Below are 13,914 nucleotides of genomic sequence, written 5' to 3'. Positions count from 1 at the left end.
GATGGGCTAAACATTTTCGAGCTGCTACGGAAAGGGGAATTCCCCCTATTAAAGGCGTTACCCCTTTGAAAGGGGAATTATACTCTTGGGACTTTTCCGCTCCAAGCAGACGGGAAATGTCATGCGCCCGCTCCCCGAAGTCTTCAGAACTCTCTCGATTAGTTCGCCGCACGCCCGCATGGCGCTGCAGGGGCCGAACACTCGGATTCGGCTAAAACCGAGCGAAGTTGGCCGAGAAGAACGAAGGGCATCCTGTGCCTGGGCCTCTTTTTGGCTGGCTGAAATGGCGAATTTCCATGTCAGTTCACGTTCGATATTTGTGTTGTTTGGTAGCGGTAATCGGGCGACCGTCCAAGCGCTTTAGAAAACGAACCGAGCGCGTCGCGTTTCTTTCCAAAAATCGTTCTCGAAAACACCCACCCAGCGTGTGTGTGTGTCTGTGCGATTTGGCTAAGATGTGTGGCTGTGTGCGCGTTGAAGTTGTTGCATTGACAAGGCGCGAGCAAAAACAACGCCCAGAAAAGTAGGCAACGGATATAACAACTTCTTCTGACCTAGCCGAGAAAATAACGGAGATAAAAGGCAGCAAGGAACGCCGGAAACCGCAAGGAGCCAACAAATTGTTGTGAGTGTGCCAGTGTGTGTGCCCGTTGCGCGAGTGTGCGTGTGTGCGAGGCGCCAACTTGCCCCGGCAGAAAAATAGAAATAAATAGTCAGCCAAAGGGCAGCCCCCAGGCACAAAAAGTGAAAAGCATATCGCGGCGAAAGAAATATTTAAGAAAATTAAATTTTCCGGCTGAGCCAAGGCCTGGCTGTGCGAAGCGCCAGTGAAGTGTGACGAGAAAGAAAAACCATTTCCGAAGAAAGTAAATTTTGCAAATCAAAGTCAAGCACTCGATCCGGCCTGGACTATTAAACGGTAATTGAGTCATAAATCAAGCCATAATTAAACCAAATTCGCTGGTCACTTCGCCACGCGAGATTAAACTTGAAACGGGCCTTCAGGGGCGCTAAAAGTTGGGGATGACAAAAAAAGTATCCAAAATCAAACTTAGGGCCGACACAATTCATCATGTGCCGCTCGAAAAAAACGTGAGGCCCAACATGGACCATGAGGGCCTGGGCTTCCCCTGATTGATTAGTTGTCGACTTGCGGGCACGCACAAGTCAAGTGTTTTGGCCACGAATATTCTGCTCGATTGGCGCGTTTCTTTATTCGATTGCCCTTGTTCTCTGTCAGACAGACAATCACACTCGCACTCTCGAGGCCGTTCGACATTTGACATGAACAGCGCAATTAGTCCATAAATCGGATTGTGATCCGTAACCTGACAATGAACCCTGTCAGTCATTAGAGTTCAATTGTTTTGTGTCCGCCGCTTTCAGTATTTGCATTTCCCGCGGATACTTTTTGCGCTTGTTGAGTTCGCATTTTGAACATGATATTCCGCTGCAGCGAATGTAATTGCTTATTCATAATCCATTTAACTTTGCTCTCAGCGAGTTTGTGAAACTGCAAAAATAAAAATAGCCCCGTGCTTCACATTGCTGCAAGGAAATTTGATCGTCAAAAATTTTGTAATTGTATATTTTGAAGCCCATGTTCAATACGTTAACTACGTTTGTTTTTTGTTTAACTTTAATTATAAAAGATTAATTGGAAGAATTAGGATTGGAATTGTCAAATTGTATACTTTTCTTAATAAAGGACAACTAAAAAAAGTGACAGAAGTTTTCAAGAACATAAATTAAAATCACTTAATATGAAACGTTTACCAATCACATATTTCGTTGGCTCGCTTTTAACTTGAACATACATGTTCGAATAAATACAGACAAATATAAGATATGATATACTCTCATAAAAATATATTACTTTTTATAATTGTGTATTGGGTACAAGCACTTTGACTGGCAAATAGGTTACTTACTTACTTTTAACGAAAATGCATAATGTAATACCAGCATTATTTATAATAATCCTAAAAATAATATTTATGATAATCCTAATACATTTATAGAAATTTTGAGATTGAAATGATTTTGAAAATTAGCTTAACGTTGCTTATTTAATTAGGAATAATAACTTATAAGAATATTAGAGTATAAAAGTGTCAATCAAAATATAAGTTTGTAAGCTATGTATTAAATTAATAAAGTATTTCATATTTTCCCTTATGTACATAACATTTTTGTTCAATATTTAAATAAGATAGATATCAAAGCTTCGTAAAGACTGGAATATTTATATTCTTAAAACATGAATCTTCAAAAATGAAATCATAGATATGTTAGCCTTTCATCGACTGCATTTTAGGTATAAAATTCAAAATTCGGATAAAATTCTAATTTGTAAATTATGTTAAGATAATACTTTTTATTATTTTTTTTTTAAGATAAGTGTATTTACCCTTGGTAATTAAGCTTTCATTCGATAACGAATTATTGAAAACCTATGCTATTTTTCTGCTCCACATTCATTTGGTGGCCGAAAAAACATTAATATCATGCTGGTTTTCCCAAAAGGAAATTAACTTTTCTCGGCCCATGTTCTCCCACCCCCCGCACTTGACTTTTAATTAAATATTAATTTTGATGAGAAAATAATACGCGCACATTAGCGCAGTGACCACTGCCAAGGGCGATGACCAATGTAATTATTTGCCAGGACCGGAAGTGCTCACTTCATGCATAGCTTTGGCGAGTGCCGAAGCTATGTTGGATGGCTCTGGTGGCGTTGCTTAGTTGCTTAATTGCAAGTATTTGCGCCCCGAGGAAAGAACTCTCAGGGCTGAGGAGGCGGCCTTCCCCTTTTTGATTGATTACCACATTTTGTCGCACTAATGCCGAGTAGCCTTGGACAAGTTTGGCATATCCTTGAGTCTGAACTCCGAGGATTACCAGGGGGCTTAGCAGGGCGGCCACGAGATTGAGGCGGCCCCGCTGCGGCACTTGAAAGCTAATCAACAATTAATGAGCAATTAATATGCAAAATTGGGCACACGCGATGGTGATGGCGATGGGCTGGAGATGTGCAGTCGGGCATCGTTTAAATGCATAAATTAATAATCGCTGCTCGACGCGCTACCCGTGGATGCAGTCGCTCATTAAGCACTCACGCCACATATGGGTAAATGAAATTGGCATGAATCAAATGGTGAGGCCAAATTAAAATCGAAAACAGCCCGAAAATATTGCCACCGATTAATTATTGCGCAGACAGGCCTTCGAGCATGAAATTTCAATGTTTTATGCTCCTGCGGCGTCAAAAAAGCAAATAAAACTGTAATCAATTGCAAACATTATCAAAAATTCTGCGCCATTGAAAGATGAAACTCGTTTTTGGTAGCTACTGACCTGAAATGTGGATAGGGTTCATTAAATGGCAACTCCAGCAAAATGATTAATTAATTTCCTGCACATCGAGTTGAATTCGTTATGTGTAAAGCAAACAAAGAAGTAATTGCATGTGTCATTAAAATTATAGTGTACGATGATAAACGTAACGAATCCATAAAAACTATATTGTTTGCATAAAATAGGAATTAATTTTTAATGCCGAACAAAACACATTAAACAACGAAAGGCCTCAGCTGGCAAACACAAAATTCATTTTAAATACTTCATGCAGACGAAAAGTAACTATTTACCCAGGCCGCCTGGGGAATAACAAAGTGAGCATTGGCCTTATACATTTTCAGTTTCCAGCGAATGGTTGGCAAACTCTGCCGATAAGAAGCAAAATTATTCCTATGGCCTATTCCTAATGTTGGCTGGCAATTGCAGTAATAATATGTCACGAATCCGTGCAGCTAAACATAAAATAATGGCAGCCATAAATCATGGACATTGGCCTTGTCAAATGGCAAGAGTTTGATATATTTGCGGCTGGCGAATGCCAAAACTACACGCAATCGGAATACCAACTAAGGGCAGCAATTGAAGATATTTGAATAATAGACGGGCCGAAGTAAACTCCTGCAGCCCAAACAGGCATTAATTCAAACCCGAATTAGGTGAACGTCCTGTGACTTAGAGTGCAGTGATTGTGTAGGTATATAGTTATTTATTCATTAAACTATCTATTCGAAATATATAGTTAACATTTGTAAAATTTACGCAATACTATCCCAACATATTTTAATACGTTACTTAACGTCTATTACTTTAAAAAAGTTAAGTTTTTAATATATTTCTAAACCAATAAAAGATCTAAGTTTCAAAATTTGTTTTTTTTTATTATTTGAATAATAAATGGAAAGCAAATTATTTTTGGGCCATAAGATAATCTTTTATTAAGACTAAGACTTTTAAAATATTTCATCATCATGGTTTTGTAATTTTCCAGTTATTTTCGCTTCAGAACTCTCCATGGCAATTTCCATCTTCTGCCTCTCTGGGCTTCACAACATTTTTTATAATTAGACTAATTTAAAATTCTTTTTCGCCCCTGGGCTAATTTCTAACGCATTGCGTGCTAAGAGGAACGTATTTTCGTCGCGTTGTTTTTCGTGAATACATAAAATTCAGGGGCTGGCATTATTCATTCAACGCGAGCATAATTAAATCAAATGAAGGCACACGTTGTCTAGCGAAAATGGGAACCAAATCAAAAAGCAGGGGGAATGAAAAAACAGCAGCAAATGTAAAGTTTGATGAAATCGACTCTGCTTCTTTCCGGGCATTCATTATATTGTGTTGCTTTGGTTTTCCTTTTATTTTCATGATGAGGGCAATTAGCAAAGTTTTTCCAGCGATTGCTAACAAAGAGCGGTACACTTTAGCGAGGGGCTGCTGTCGCATGCATAGTTTTTCGGAGGAGCAGGAGGAGGATCTGCCACGTAATTGAATATTAATCATACGCCACCCACGCCCATAACTCACGGAAGGGGCGGGCATTTGCATGGCAGGCTGGACAGGTGAACGAGAGACCCTGCCGTGAATCGAATGCATGCACTGAAAATAAAATAAAAACCGTGTATGCCAGCAACATTTATTTATGCAACAACAATGACAACAAGGACTCCCGTGGCCGGACCCGAAAGTCCACCTACGAGGACTTCTGCCGGGCACCTGGCCTCGCATGCAGGGCCATAAATAAATTTGCTCATATTTCAGCACATGAACAATAATTAAATTCGTTTATATGGCACATGGGAACGGCTAACCGTTTGGTCCCCGTCCCCGTTTTTTACCCTTTTTTTTACCCGATTTGTACACTTTTTTACCCGCCTTGGCCATCATCTTTGTAGTTTTTTCGCTGACTGCTGACATCCATAATGGAATGAATGCTGATGCTGCTGCAGCCCAATTAATTGTTTTTACCGCCTGTGCTGCATTGAATTTATTCCGCAGTTATTACACCCACCGATCGGCAGACTAGCAAAAAGCACATACGGGCCAAATAAATCCCAAGTTTATGAGGGGGACACACACCAGCTGTAATGAAACCAAAGCCCTTTTTTCAGATTGATAAAATCGAAAATTAATTAAGGATTTATTTTAGCCTCTTTCTGGCGGTTCCCTTTAATGGCCTTCCTGTTTGATGGCTTTGAATATTCAATATTCAATGTTTTTGCCATGAATAAAATGTAACAAATGGATTACCAAGGAGTTACGAGTCGATCGGCTTTATGGAAATTGATTACAATGCTGTTATTCCTTGAGTTCAGATTACTGAGGAGCAGTTCACGACTTCTGAAATTTACGAGGTGTATGTTTGCAGTCAATAATTAACCATGCTCCACATGGTTTTACTTTCAATTATCATTAAAAATTCCACATTAAAATGGGGCAATTTAAATCATTGTTGCGAATTGTAGCTTTCCATTTATGATCCCGCGGCATTCCTTTGACCTTTTTATTTTTGCATTCCGTGGACCAAGGCGAATATAAATTGTATTGTGGCTGCAATTAAATGAGCAATTCGTTTTCCCCTGCAAAGCAGAAAATAAAATTCCACCCGAACACATGTGATAAATGCATCTGTAGCGGCTTTTTCAATTATAATTATAAAAACGCATCTATAGAGAAATACATTAAAAAGCACAGCAGAAGGCCCGACAAATATTGATTTAAATGTTGGAAGCGAATTAAATTTGCATGCATTAAGAATGTGTCACATGAGCCGGCGGCGTTGATAACTTTTAAATTTCTGACAAGTTGTCGAGGGACGAATCATCGCCCAAGGCGCTCGTTAAGCTCCGGGAAAGCCAGCACTTCAGACAAATCCGCCAAAGGACCATAAAATATCAATGCCTGCGTTCTGCCAGCTCCAATTTAAGTCATTGCTTGTCGAGAACGGCCTTTAAGGCTTTCCAGGACTTACACAGCAAAAATTCAATTTTTTAAATTGAATAGTAGCCGCCTAGCAGAGGTTTAGATAGAAATACAAGTAATATTTATTTGAAATATTTGCATTGCTTATATTTCCGAAAAGAGTAAAAAAACCGTTTCTTTGTGGGTCTATATTAAGCTGAGCCGGGACTTTTTATTTAAGATAACTTTAAGATAACTTTTCCACAAAGGAATCAAATATTTAGCTCACTCTATTAAGTAACAATTTTGAAAAGTGTATTGTTAAGACATTCCTTAGGAAGTGTATCCCATTCCTTTCACGCAATTGCAGAGACGCGTTTTTGCTTTAGACATGCCAGTGAACTCTTTCCCCATGATTTGCTGGCAATTTTTGAGTTCGCCTTCCGTGGAATGAACTGCGCAGCGAAACATTTTCGAAAAACATTTCGCCTTGGGCCACCCCTTTCCCCATTTCCCTATGCCTTTCTCCTCATAAATGTTTTAACAGAGTGCCATTTTGAGACGAAGTGTCACTTGTCTAAAGACAACAGCACCACGCTCGTGTGCCTTCTTTTTTGCGAATGAAAATCCTCCTCATCACACGAGAAATTCGTTATTTCCCCACTGGCTTCTACTTAGAGAATTTTAATTTTGAAATGCCTGGCAGGCTGGCGAGGGAAACTTTTGGTATTTTCGTTGAGGTTTTAAGTGACACGACGACGAGTTAATATCATAAAAATATGAAAATTGTGTCAAAAACACGCGAAAGTCTTGGGGTAAACGGCGGAAGGGGATGGATGTCCGCCAATGATGTCTTACACACATGTTAGAATGTTTACAGACAGATTCCAACTCACTTAGGCAACTTTTTGATGTACCTCTCAGGGCGGGGACATACTCGGGTAATTACGTAAAATTGCACAACAATTTGGCTTACGTACTTGGCTTTGGAGAAATCAATTCCCCTCAACCGCAAGATATAAATTAACCCACAAATCCCAGATAAATATCTATTAGCTTAGCCGGAGGAGGCAGAGAAATCTCCTTGTGCCACGCTGTGTAAGACATAAACCTCACCCATGACTTTCATTAGAGCCGGAATTGTTTTTTCTACTTGCCCTGGCTTATTTATGGCGATGAGGAAGGGACTTTTTCCTTTTGTTTCACTCGGTGGGCGATAATAAAAACGATGACGAGTATGATATGCATGTGTGGCAGCCCGGCTGGGCAATGAAACAGTCCAAGATAAATGGCCCAGAACTCCACTGCACAAAGAAAAAAGCACAAGAAATCCCTAAGGATATATACATTTTAAGAAATTGTTCTATTATAAATTTTATTCATAAAACAAATACTTAAAAATATATTCACTGCTACATAAAATACTACTGTAGGTAACAAGTAAAGTAAAATTGTTTGTAAAATAAAAAATATTTATTTATTACACTAAATCAACTTCATCCCCTTTAAAATACACTTATGCCAACGTTTTTTCCAATCCTTGAAACAAGCCAAATAGTCCCATTCACCTTACCTTTTGCCCACAATAGTATATGTATAGGAAATAGGTATTTATATTGTGATAATGTGTAATATGTACGTGTGATATTTAATTAGTATTTAGGATTTCATTAAAAAAAAACTATTTATAAAGAGTCCTCTTAAACAAATTGTATTTGGAGTTGCATCCTAAGAAGTTTCTGGTTTTAAAAATAGCATACAGTAAATATATTTTGAGCTTGAACATGGTTCAAAGTTCACCCACAAAATAAGTAATCTCAATCAGGTTCCGAAAATATATATTTCTTTTGCAATTACTTGAATAAGAATCCATTTTTTTTGGTGTGTGGTAACTGAAACGGAATCGCAGGCAGTCCTATATCAAATCGGCCTGTGAAACTGAGTACAATGCGGGCGCACTTGATTTATGTTTATTATGTTGCCCTGCCAATATTATGGGCCAGGACCTCCTTTCTCCTGCTACTTTCCACTTGTTTGTTACAAGACAATGGCGTTGACAACAGAAAGAAGCAAAACAGAGGGCCAAGAAATATGGTTGCTGAGGCGGGAGCCCCACTACTGGCAATTAATATTTCATTCGGCCGCTCCGTCAATAGTTAACTACTTATTTTCGAGGCACACAGTCCTGCATTTAATCATTCATTCACTCCGCTTTCCGCATTCAAGTGGCATTCAGAACGCGGGGGAACCTTGAAATGAGATCCATTATGAGTCTGGTTCGCAGGGCTTGATTAATTGAAAATAAACCCGGTCCTAGACACTCAGATTCGGCAACAATGCCAGCGTCATCATCATCGTCATCAACTGAATGGGAAAAATTGAAAAACAAAAACGGGGAGGAAGGGGGAAAAATCAGAAAAATACGGAACCAACTGCGGAGACTATTAATGCCCATTGCTGTGCAATGCCAAACAATGCGAGTGCACATGAAGGGAAATGAAACTTTTGTGGTGCATCATCCGGCGACAATGACATTGGCAGAACAAAACCAGCGACTCGCTGTGTGTGCAGCAATAATTTTTAATCCGCCATTGTTGCACACGAATTTCCATAATTACTGGCGAAACCTTTCTGTTTTCAGTGCAGTCCTTTTGGGCGCCCACTAACCTTGAAATCTCGGCACAACGAGTTTAAGGCCCTCTCCAGTGAAACGCGTCGTATGCGTGATTTTTATGCAAATAACCAACAATACGCAAACAAAACCCGATGGCAGAGCGCTTCTCCATTTTTTGGCTTCGCAAGGAAAGCGCCGGCGAGCGTTGGAGTGTGAAAATGCAAGCTTTAAATAAATTAAACGTAATGCGAGCTGTGTATGAACTGGTTTCTGGGCGGGTTTGTTAGTTGGTTGGCTGACTCTGAAGGGTAATTTTTTCCCAGGCTGCATGAATAGCATAATTTCCCCTAAAAATAGGTCAAATTCAATGGAAAATGAAGATAAAAACGAGTTGAGTTCGAAGGAAATGTTTGCTATGCTACTGGATTTTTAAATTTTATTTATTAAATCCAGGTAAGCTTTAAGAAGTTACACTTTACATGTTACACTTTATGTTGGGTGTCTAAAAGTATGCAGTGAATAAGGGATGGTTCTCTACTGAGTTTAAAATTTATAATTGAATATATAAAATACAATTTATGCTTTCGAAACCCTAGTTTCGTTACTTTCTTGTCTTATTTTGGCTTCCTCAGAAGAACTGTTAAATGAATTGTGTGATAAAACTTTTTATGTCAAGCATTAACGTTGTTAATTATCCCTGCAGATTCTTCTCCATTTCGCCTGTTCCACAGAACCACAAGCAATTTTAAAAGGGCATTTCTTTTTCCTTTCCTTCTGCCAAACCTTGACTCGCTGACTGATTGTCTCATTGCGACCAACTCACATACCCAACTGGCTGGCTGACAGACATCTGATGTTCATTGTCAAAAATGCATCACAGCATCAACAGCCAGCTGAGAACTGTGCTAATTTGTTTTTGCACTTGTTGTCGTGTTTGTTTTATGTGTTTTTTTCCCTTTTATGCCATGGCCAGCTGGCCAAAACAAAAAGTAGTGGCAAAAGGCTGCAGCAAGCCGAGCGAAAGCAGCAACAGACAGACAGCATGTCAATCAAGCCCACGCTTTGGCTGAAAGGAAAAACCCCGAAAAGGAAAAAATATGGAGGCGACAGAGGAAGCGCCACCAGTGCAACAAAGTGTCTTCATTTGCCAGCCAGAAGGAGGCTGGTTGAAAACCGGCTAGCAGGGGTTATTCGGGGCCCTCCGGCTGGCCTTTGGTTGAAACTGCTGCACCGAGTTATGAAAACAAAATTAATGTCAGGCGCTGTGGGTCAGGTTGGGTATCCACACCCCGCTTAACACTTTCTACCAACTCTCAAAGGCTTGCGGCACAGAGAGAAAAACCTATGTCATGTTTCTAAAAATATTATATTTACAAAATTATTCCGTGTTTTGGTATTATTTAATTTAGTTATTTTTCTAAGATTCCTTTCGTCACAAAGAAAAAGCATATGTCATATTATTTCTATAAAATTACTGTTTATTTTGATTTTATTTCCCTTATAAAGCTGTTATCACTAAAGTAGCCCTTATTTACCTTAGCAATCTATTTACGGTTGCAACCTATTACGATAAAGATTTTTAATAGTGACATTTAAGTAGACTTTTCTGTGCGTTTATTCCATGTTTCGATTGGATAGCTTTATGTGTATACATTTAAAAAAGGCATACCTTAAATAAAACTGCAATTAATTTGCGTAACAGCTTTCGACCATCAAAGCGAGCTTAGTTTCCGTCCTTTCATTCACATTTTTTGCACTGACAGTGCCGCTTTCGCTGGCGACCTTGTTAATGACAAACAATATACATAGTTTGTGCGATGCTTTTTCATCTGACAAATGGTCGCTCGGAGGCTTGAGTAGATGTCTCTGAGCAAATTCACAGCATCAGGCGTCCGTCAGCACCAGGGCTGATTTTTCCGAGCCCCTCCATATAACATTTCCTCATGTAACTTCCTATGTTGTCTGTGCCGGGTCATTTTATGTGCGCAATAAAGAAATGGAGCCGCTACCCGGGGCTTCTAGAGCAGGCAACATAAATGGGCCGACTTTATAAACAAAATGCGTGTACAGAGAAAATAAATTTTCTGAGCGAAGCTCCTGGAGAATAATTACATCTGTGACTTAAAACTAAAAGAACGATTTTATCCTATAATAGAAAACTTTCCTGAAAATACGAAATATAATTTATCTTAATAAGAATATCTTTTTTAATTTGTGCGCAATAAGACGTATAATTTCGAAATTAAGAAGAATGTTATTTTTATAAGTGTAGAAAGATGGTCGCTTGATGCTAACCCCATTGCCTAGTTTTCTGCCCAACGGAAATGTCAACAGCAACAACAACACGCCTTTAGACTCATTTTTTATGGCCCGAATTATGCAAAATTTGTTCCGTCTTTTTATTGGCGCAAGAAAAATGTTTTTAATACGCAATGGTCTGGAACCAGAGTGATAAGCCTAAATTACAGGCGGACCTCCACAGGCAACTGTTTGGATGTGTAAGGAAAAAATATATATTATTTCTATTTAGCAGTTTATTTTGCAGGCCAGGCGGCTGAGCTTTATTTCTATTTGGGCCAGCCCGAAAATATCCCATAAAATATGGGTCAGTCCGTCGTTGATTGAGTTCTGAATGGGGGCTGTGGCTCAGATTCTGGTCAGTTGAACAGTCTGGCATGTGAATTAAGTTGTGTGCAGGGAGAAAATAGAAGGATAATACGAACAAAAAAAGGGAAATGGGTAAAAATGAAAGAGTAAAAGTGAAAATGGAATAAACATGAGATAGGGTTCTGTTTACTTGGCACGTGTTTGGGGCAGTTTGTTGTTTTAGCTTTTCGGATTAGAGAAAAACTGTTAGAGTTGTAAGACTGGAAGAGAATTTTAAAAGTGTTAATGTAGACGGAAATGGATTTACTAAAGAATCCAGCTGGAAAATACAATTGCACACACGTTTGGGCCAACCCAAGACTAAAAATTTAAATGATGCATCATTTGTAATTTAAAATTGGAAGGTATGTTTAATGCGCTGCTTACACTCGGCAACATAACTTTCAAAGTTACACTAGTTGTATATTCTTGTTTTAAATAATTATCAATTGCTTTTAAAAGCCTCTCGTTTCGCCAGATTTTGCGACCATTTTAAGGATAGGACAATGTAGCAATTTAACCAATTTAGACCCAATCTGGCAAATGCCAGCAAACTGAAATTCAGCCAGCACGCAGACAATAAATGCAATTAAATCCTGCATACAAATAGTAGCACAGCAAGAAAACCGAGAGCCTCAGTCGGAGGCTGCGTAATTTCATTGCATTCAATTACATGCTGGCAACAATAAAATCCTTGAACTGCCGGCCCACATCCTCCACTTTCCTAAACCACTCGGGCTGACCCACTTGAGCGGCCCAGCACTTGAAAATGAGTCTCCAAGGAGCGCGCCACAGAGCTTCCTCCTGCCGCCATTGTCCTTGATGGTGTGCGCCATTTTATAATAATTGCAAGAATGGGAAAAGGGAAGCGGAAGCGGAAGGGAAGAGGGTGGGCGAAGGGAACCGCCTAAAAACAAATTGTGTGCGACCCTCAACAGCGATGTATGTATTTCCAGCCACCCACAGAAAAACCCTCCTTGTTGTAATTTCGCTGTTGGGGTTGCTAAATGTGATAAAAGTGGGTGTGCTTATCTCACATGTACGAAAGTACGATCCATTTTAATCAGAGGGAATGAATTTTGTTACTTTAAAAGTCCCACGTTTTAAAAAACATCTTTTAGTTAAGTTTACTAAGTTCCACAATTAAATGAACTGTACAAATATAGCAGAGAGTTAGAAAATGTCTGAAGGATTTAAAGGATATGTGATATGTTCCAAAATTCTATACAGATTGATTTCTAAAATAATTGCTTTCAGAGCTAAATAAACTGGGAACTGTACACATTTCAGCAGTAAATTAAAGAAAATATTTTGTATAATACCGCCAGTGCACATAGATGAAATGTAAACACTTAAAACCAAAATTTGCCCCGTTTAAAATAATATTAAACATCAATTTGCGCACAAAACTCATTTCGTTAGCCGGGTCAGGGTTGGATTTGGACAATTGATACCCCAGCGAAATTGAATTCACAAATTGAATTTCAGCTAAATGGCAAGCAATCAATAATAATCAAGTTTCAGTTAAATGACACTGATTATAAATGAGAGCTGCATTGCGTGATACAAAATTGCTCGGCGAGAATGTTCTTTTCTAGATCATATTGCCCAGTGCTTGGGGTGAAAATCCAAAGAGCACCCTTTTTATAAAAATAACCTTTCAAAGGGAAACAGACCACTATCAATATGGTTTTGATTCGTGCCACTTGTTCGGTTTGCTCTTTCTGTGGGAACCACCAGATAACAATCAACGACAAAGCTAGCACTCAAGCCACATCCACCACTCAGTAGTCCACAGAAACAATTCGCCGGAAACTCCCCCTCGATCCCCGGGGCGGAGCTTTGTTGGTTAGCACATGTAAAATGCCAAAAACTTTGAAAAGGAGCCAAAGCGATAGACATCAATTTGAAAAATGGGCCAAAAGAGCAGGAACAACGAAAAACAAACACGGGTGAACAATGGGCAACCCAAAAGGGGATGAAGGCAAGAAGGATTTCGGTTTATAGATACCCAGTGTTTTGGAGAAGGATAATCTATTTAAATACCTTAAATAAATTGTAACTTTTAACGTTATAATGTTTTTTTGCTCTACATGGTATTTTCTAAACTTATATACATAAAAATTTGAATTCAGTGACCAGGTTCCTGAAAATTCTTATTTGTTTATAGTTCATATAAGCGTTTATGAAGAACTCTTATTTTTTGAAAATATTCTTAGGACTAGTTAAGGTACAGGATGTAGGACTCTGTTACCACACACACAGAGGTATCTTATGGGATCCCAACCCAGACGGCGACGTATACTTAACGTTAGTTTCGTGCTGGAAATTTGAGGAGCATAAATTTTGACAGCCAGCTCACACGGACAGACACATGAGATTGCCCTGACCAGCAG

The 13,914-nt window shown here is 39.0% G+C and overlaps 2 protein-coding genes across 2 annotated transcripts in view; both read left to right on the top strand.

Moving 5' to 3' along the window:
* Window positions 1-13,914, top strand: part of Rtnl2 — a 184,042-nt gene that overhangs the window by 40,638 nt on the left and 129,490 nt on the right. The gene's annotated exons all lie outside the window — the stretch shown is intronic.
* The window catches only part of Nlg3 (Neuroligin 3), a 79,693-nt gene continuing 66,094 nt past the window's right edge, over window positions 316-13,914 (top strand). The window contains exon 1 of the mRNA XM_036819185.3: window positions 316-919. The gene's annotated coding sequence lies outside the window, so the exon portion shown is untranslated. The remainder of the gene's footprint in view (window positions 920-13,914) is intronic.

This window comes from Drosophila suzukii, chromosome 3 (assembly GCF_043229965.1).
Source record: "Drosophila suzukii chromosome 3, CBGP_Dsuzu_IsoJpt1.0, whole genome shotgun sequence".
Taxonomy (NCBI): Eukaryota; Metazoa; Arthropoda; class Insecta; order Diptera; family Drosophilidae; genus Drosophila; species Drosophila suzukii.
The sequence above is the reverse complement of the archived record's forward strand: the minus strand, read 5'-3'. Positions and strand labels throughout refer to the sequence as shown.